A 7,641-nucleotide genomic window follows, 5' to 3' on the forward strand; every position below is an offset into this window, starting at 1 on the left:
CAGCAATAAAATCAAATGAAATCATGGGTTTTGCAGGTAAATGGATACAGTTGGAGAAGATAATTCTAAGTGAAGTTAGGCAATCCCCCAAAAAACAAATGGAGAATCTTTTCTCTGATACAAGGTGACTGTCTCATAGTTGGGTATGGAGAGGGAGCATGGGCGGAATTGGAGAACTTTAGATAGGACAGAGGGGTGGGAGGGAAAGTGAGGGAGCAGGGAGTTAGCAATGATAGAGGAATGTGATGGACATCATTATATATAGTATATGTATGAAGACATAGATTAGTGTGAATATACTTTATATACAAACAGCAATATGAAAAATTGTTCTATATGTGTAATAAGAATTGTGATGCATTCTGCTGTCATGTATTTAAAAAAATAAAACCAATAAAAAATTTTGAACCAAAATACATAAATAAATGCAAAGATCTGGAATTTAAAGGTAAATATTCAAATCCCATCAGTGTGTGGAATATTCCTCATTGCCTCCTATGGACAAAAGTAACACAAAATAGTGACAAAAGGGCTGTATGTTGTACACATCTGAATAAAGCTTTACAATCTCCAAAATAAATTTTTATCATCAGACTCATGATTGAGAAGAATAACACATGTCCAAATACACTAAATATTTCAAACACTACTAAAAACTTATTTGTATGTGGGGAATAATTAATGTGAATTAAATTTATAAAATATCTGGGAAGGTAGAAATTATTAATCAGGGTCAGGAGGCTCCTTCTGACCTGTGAGTCAGGACACTGGGAAGTGAAGTGTAACAGGGCCTATCAGCCTGGAGGTTTTTGTCTTACTTCCCCTCTGCCTGTGTCACTGTGAGTTACACGTAGCTGCTCCTACTCCCATGGTCTGCCCCACAGTGGTAGACACTCTCATCCTCTTCCTGGATGTTCTGGATGGTCAGGTATCGATCCAGGCCAGAGCCTGAGCCTGAGAAGCGATCAGGAATCCCATCCCCCTTGGATCCCACAATGCCACTAGTGCCCACTACCATCACAAACCGGAGGCTCTTCCCTGGGCTTTGCTGGTACCAGACCACATAGTAATTACTGTAGCCACTGCTCAGGGTGCAGGTGAGTTTGACTGTTTGTCCCAAGGAGGCAGATGCAGAGGGTGGCTGAGTCAGCACAGGCTGAGAGAAGGATCCTGTAAAAATAGACACATCATAGTAGAAGGAAGAGAAAGGGTGCATGTGTTTGGGGATCTGAGCCCTTGAAGATAGACTCAGGACAGGGGTCTGCCATGGGGCACAGAAGTATGTCCCTACCTGGGCAGTGAGTGAGCATAATAAGGAGAAGAAGAGTTCCAACCATGTTGGACAGTTTCCTGAGTCCAGAGCTGGTGTGGGCTGCCCCCAGCCTTTCTTATCCCTCCCCATTGGCCTCAAGGTGGAGCAGCTCATGCAAATGTCCCTCCACCCACTGACCCTCACTGGCTGCTCTTCTTCTGGGCCTGGAATAATCCAAGACAAAGTGTGGAGGGTGGTGATACTTTTATTTGCCTGATGGGCAGAACCTGGGATGAAGCAGGTTCTGGCACGCTGCAGAAGAGCACAGTTGCTAAGCCCCCCTTAGTGACACAAGGTTCACTCCTCTGCCCACCCCTGTTATGATGAAGTTTAGAATTCTCTTGGGTAGTGACTCTGCCTTTTTACCTTTTCATTTGAATCTTAGAAATACTGGTGCAGATATTTCTGCGTCAAGTACTGTGCTTAGATCAATCTCACTAACAAAATAATATTGATGTGGTAATTTGGGTGTTTGTTTTTTCCACCAAAAATTTACCAGGTATCAATCATTGAATATAAAAAGTGCCATGAAAAAGAACATGGAGCTGGGCATTCTCACTGTTTGAGATCATTTAGGAAACCCAACTCAGAGGATCATAATAAATGTTTCTTTCATGTCCTCTCATTATGTCCATATTTCCAGGATGTAGGTTGGCTGAGTTGGTTAAGTCACTTGACCTAAGATCAACCCAGCACCCCAAGTTAGAGTTTACATAAACCTGATCAAATGAATGACTTTTCTCCAAATACTGGTCCATTGGGTTATGGGGGAAAATTGGGGTATATATCTATAATTGAAATGACTATAAGATAGGAGGCATGAACCAACAAAAAATATTTACTTTACATTTGCTGAGGTAAGTAGAGTGACAGGGATCTCACTGGGCTAACTTCAGGGTGGTGCCAGGGTTGTGCTACTTTCTGGAGGCTCCAGGGGAAAATCTGTCTTATTTAATTTTCCAAATTCTAGGGTCACCCACATTTCTTGGCTAGTAGTCACTGCCTCCATCTTCAAAGCCAGAAATCCTGAATGGATACCTTCTCATAACATACCACACTAGTTGCTTCATCTTTCTCTTCCACTCCTAAGGACTCTCATGATCTCAAGGTAAATTCCAGGATTATCTGATGACCCTAATGTGAGATTATTAGTAACATTAATTCCATGACTGATTCATTATTACTTTATCATACATCCTTGCATATTCATAGAATTCAGAGTTTAGTGTGTGGACAACTTTGTGGTCCCTTATCAGCAAACCACACTGGTCTTGCCATGGGAACTTGGAACCATTTATATATACTCATTGAAAATATAACAAGGAATCACTTTAAAGTCATAAGCATATCAAGTTGGGGTTGGTTGTGCTTTTACATTGCACACATATGATCTTCATAGAACCTTGGGTAATTTACAATTATATATGATTTATACTATGATTTAATTATTATATATATCAGAAACCCACTTAAAATGTCCACTGAACATACAACATGCATTTGATATTCTAGTTTGTGACTTTTTAGCACCATGTATAACACAGAATAGGGTTATCTCTCTTTTCTTTGTGGGCTAATAACACTGAGTGAATCTTAAGAGCTGTCATGCCATGCACTGCATAATAATCAGCTTATCCTCAGGTTGCAGCTCAGAGATGTGCAGAACACTTGTACTTTTTCAGGCATCTGTGTTCCAGGCAAGTGCCTGGGGACCCCAGAACCCCGATACATTTCATGAGGTTGAGTAGCATGGTACCATTTTATGTAGCATCTGCTGACACTAAAGCTGCTAATACTGGAGTAGGTGAGTGTAGCAGGTGATTCAGGAGTTGCAGAGATGGAGTAGAGTTGACTCAATACAACCTTGAAAGGGAAACTGCAAACAGATAGGAGTAGGGGATAAGGTAAGGGGGAGGAGAAAAATTTCTCATTATTCTGTGACTGAATGGTTGATTTCAACTAAGAATTGAGACTTGGTAAAGACTGACGTCAACTAGAGCAGTAATGAGGAGGTGCAGGAGGACTCCAGTTTAGAGTGGACACAGTTCTTGAGTGTCGCATTGGGGCTGGGCTGCTGGCCTTAATTGTTTACCCTCTGCTATAGGAGGGCTATTCATGCAATTCTTTCTCCATCACAGTTGCCCACAGTTGCTCTCTGAGCCCTGGTGCTGGAGTGCAGCACACAATGCAGAGTGAGAAAGAATGAAGTTGCTTTCCTCCTTGCAGAACCCTGGCAGAAAGCACCTGATGAGGTGAAAGAAAAGCCTCTGCTCCAGGTACTCAGCCAAGCCAGACAGTACACAGCTGCTGGATCCTTATCAGGGAACACAGCATCCACCAACAAGATTAAGTCTCCTTTGAGTGAATAGTCCTAACAGAACAGTAGTGTGGGGCAACAAGGCAGTCTCACAGCACCCTCTGGTGGTGACAGAGTACATCAGGACACCACTGAAATACAGAAGATAATAAGAAACTATTTTTAAAATTTATACTCCAATAAAATAGAAAATCTCAAAGACATCGAAAAATTTCTTGAGAGGTAATATCTATCCAAAGTGAATCAGGAGGACATACACAATTTAAATAGATCAATTTTAAGCAATGAATTAGAAGATGCCATTAAGAGCCTACCAACCAATAAAACCCCAGAACACATGGATTCTACCTGAGTTCCTCAAGGCCCCCAAAGAAGATTTAACAGCAGTACTCCTCAAATAATTCCATTAAATAGAAAAGAAGGGAACCCTTCTAAACTCATTCTATGAGGCTATTATCACCCTGATACCAACATGAGACAAAGACACAACAAGGAAATACCAATATCACTGATGAATATAAATCAAAAGTTGTTAATAAAATTTTGGCAAATCACATACTAAAACAAATTAAAGAGATAGTGTACATTGATCAAGTGGAGTTCACCACAGGAATGCAATTTTGGTTCAACCTACAGAAATCAGTAAATAATTTCAATAGACTTAAAGACAAGAATCATATGAACATCTCAATAGATGCAGGAAAAAGCAGGACAAAGTACAGCACCTCTTCAAGTTCAAAACATGAGAAAAACTAGCAATAGTAGAAACATACTTCAACATGGTAAAACCAATTTATATTATTCCAAGGAAAACATCATTCTAAATGGGAAATACTGAAAGAATCCCAGCTAAAACTAGAACAAGGCAATGATGCCTTTTATCATCACTTCTATTCAACATATTCCTGGAAACTGTAGCCAGAGCATTTAGGCAGATGAAAGAAATTAAAGGGATACAAATAGAAAAAGAACAACTCAACCTATCACTATTTGCCAAAGTCATGATTCTATATTTAGAAGATCCACAAAATTCTACCAGTTAACAAATAAATTCAGCAAAGTAGCAGGATATAAAATCAACACCCATAAATCAAACTTATTCCTGTACATCAGTGATGAATCCACTGAAATAGAAATTAGGAAAACTACCCATTCATAATAGCTTAAAAAATCAAATACTTGGGGATCAATCTAAAGAAAGAGGTGAAAGACTTCTATAATGAAAACACTAAATAATTTGACCTTAGAAGCTGGAGAAATCTCCCATAGGCATAATTAAATATTTTCAAACTGGCCATACTATCAAAATGGTCATACAGATTTTGTGCAAAAATCTTCCTATGAAAGTCCCAATGACATTCTTCAAAGAACTACTAAGAGCAATCATGAAATTCATTGGAACAATAAGAGACCCAGAATAGCCAAAGCAATCCTTAGCAAGAAGAGTGAAGCAGAAGGCAACACAATAGGAGACCTTAAACTATGCTACAGAGCCATAGCAAGAAAAATGGCATGGGGGCTGGGGAATGTAGTGCAGTTGTTGGAGGGCTTGACTTGCATCCACAAAGCCCTGTGTTTAATACCCAGCACTACCAAAAACAATATGAAACAAAACAAAACAAAAAGAAAACAACAACAACAACAAACCAGCACAGTATTGGCACCAAAACAGATATGTAGACCCATGGTATAGAAAGAAGACACAGAATCAAGCCCACATGAATACAGTTATCTCATACTAGACAAATCACCAAATGTATTCATTGGAGAAAAGATATCCTCCACAACAAATGGTGCTGGGCATAGTAGAAATTCTTATGAACCAAAGTGAAACTAAACCTCTAACTCTCACCCTGAAAAAAAAACTGAACTCAAATTGGATTACAGACTTTCACAGTAGAACAGAGATTCTGCACCCAATAGAAGAAAAAGTAGGCCCAAATATTCATCATGTCAGCTAATACCTGACTTTCTTAGCAATATTTCTAAGCACAAGAAATAAAATCAAGAATCAATAAATGGGATAGATTCAACCTAAAAGTTTCTTTTTTCTTTCTTTCTTTCTTTCTTTTTTTTTTTTGCAGCAAAAGAAGCAATGAATGTTGTGAAGAGAGAACCAAAAGAGCCAAAAGGATGGGAGAAAATTTTTATCACATGCAGAACAGATGGAGCATTAATCTGCATGATATATAAAGAACTCAAAAAATTTAACACCAGAACAACAACAACAAATAACTCAGTGGATAAATGGAATAAGCAGAAATTTCACTGAAGATGAAATACAACTGATGAACAAATATATGAAAAAATGTTCAACATCTATAGCAATTGGAGAAATACAAATCAAAACTACTCTGTGATTTCATCTCACTCTAGTCAGAATAGCAATTATCAAAAATTCAAGCAACAATAAGGGCTGGTAAGGATTTGCAGAAAATGGTATACTGATTAATTGCTGGTGGGATTGTAAATGGTGCAGCCACTTTGGAAAGCAGTCTGAGATTCCTTAGAAAACTTGGAATGGAACCACCATTTGATCCAGCTATCCCACTCTCCCGTTGATACAGAAACCACTTAAAATCAGCATACTACAGTGGTGAAGCCACCTCAAAGTTTATAGCTAATGTGTGGAACCACCCCAGATGCCCTTCAATAGAGGAATGAATAAAGAAAAATAAATACTAAAAAATTCCCTCTCTCTTCCTCTTCTCTCTGTCTTAAGAAAAAGTAACTGTGATATATATACATGATGGAATATTACTCAACCTTAAAAAAAATGAAATCATGGCATTTACAGGTAAATGGATAGAATTAGATAATATCATACTAAGCAAAGTAAGCCAATTCTAAAAACCAAAGGCCAAATGTTTTCTATGATAAATGGATGCTGATCCATAATGGGGGTGGAGGAGGGTAGAATGGAGGAACTTTGAATTGGGCACAGGGAAGGGAGAGAAGGGGAGGGGGAGGTGAAATGGGGAAGATTTTGGATGGACACGGGCATTATTACCCTAGGTACAGGTATAATTGAAAGAATGGTGTAACTCTACATCATGCACAACCAGAGAAATTAAAAGTCATGCTCCATTTGTATAAAAATAAAATTAAATAATACAAAAATAATAAATGGAAGGGATGAATTCAAATAAAAAGTTTTAGCAAAGGAAGCAATAACTTGAAGAGAGAGCCTACATAAAAGGAGAAAATCTTTACCACAGGCACCACAGATGCAGTATTAATCTACAGGATATATAAAGAACTCAAAAACTCCACATCAAAAGAGAAACAAAGCAAAAAAGTCCCCAAATCCAACCACAACCTAAATCACCCAACCAATAAATGGTCTAAGGATCTATAAAAACATTGTAATAATTTCTTGTGTGTTTTTTGTTAGTTTTGTGATTCAACAGGTTTCACAATACATGTACTATATTCTGTAGGTCAAAAAGAAACACATACTGTATAAATTTGGCAGATGGTCATTTTGATACCTAAGAGCAAGAAAAAAACACAATTTCTGATAAAACAGAGTATTGGGTAACTAAAGTGCAAAATTGATGGTCCACAATCTTAAATAGCTAAAATTTCTTCTGAATAGAAGAGAGAGACATGAAATTGGGAAATAAATTAAAGTCCGTGCTAGTTAATTTAGGAAAGGAATGGAACTCAAGATTAAGAAGTATCAAATTGTCCAATTATTATTATTATCAAAGTATTCAATGTGATGTGGCTTTAGCTATTTTGGCACACATGTTTATTAGCATATATAATAGAATAAGTTCAAATTTAATCTGGATATATTTCTATTATTAAGGTCTGAGAAAAGAATGATCATACTAAGTAATGAAAGTCCAAAAGCAAGAGCATGAAAATGTTGCCAAAACTTTTATTTTGTTAGCTATAGATTCTTTTTTTATTGATTTTTTTAAAAAATAAACTACAGTGGAGTGCATTGCAATTCTTATTAGATGTATTCATATCTCTGGTTGCATGTAAAGTATGTTAACACCAA

General features: G+C 37.6%; 1 pseudogene; it reads right to left on the minus strand.

Annotated features, from left to right (window-relative positions):
- Window positions 1-844: 844 nt before the first annotated feature.
- LOC101973417 (immunoglobulin lambda variable 9-49 pseudogene) lies at window positions 845-1,337 on the minus strand (annotated as a pseudogene).
- Window positions 1,338-7,641: the final 6,304 nt, after the last annotated feature.

Source organism: Ictidomys tridecemlineatus, chromosome 2 (genome assembly GCF_052094955.1).
Source record: "Ictidomys tridecemlineatus isolate mIctTri1 chromosome 2, mIctTri1.hap1, whole genome shotgun sequence".
Taxonomy (NCBI): domain Eukaryota; kingdom Metazoa; phylum Chordata; class Mammalia; order Rodentia; family Sciuridae; genus Ictidomys; species Ictidomys tridecemlineatus.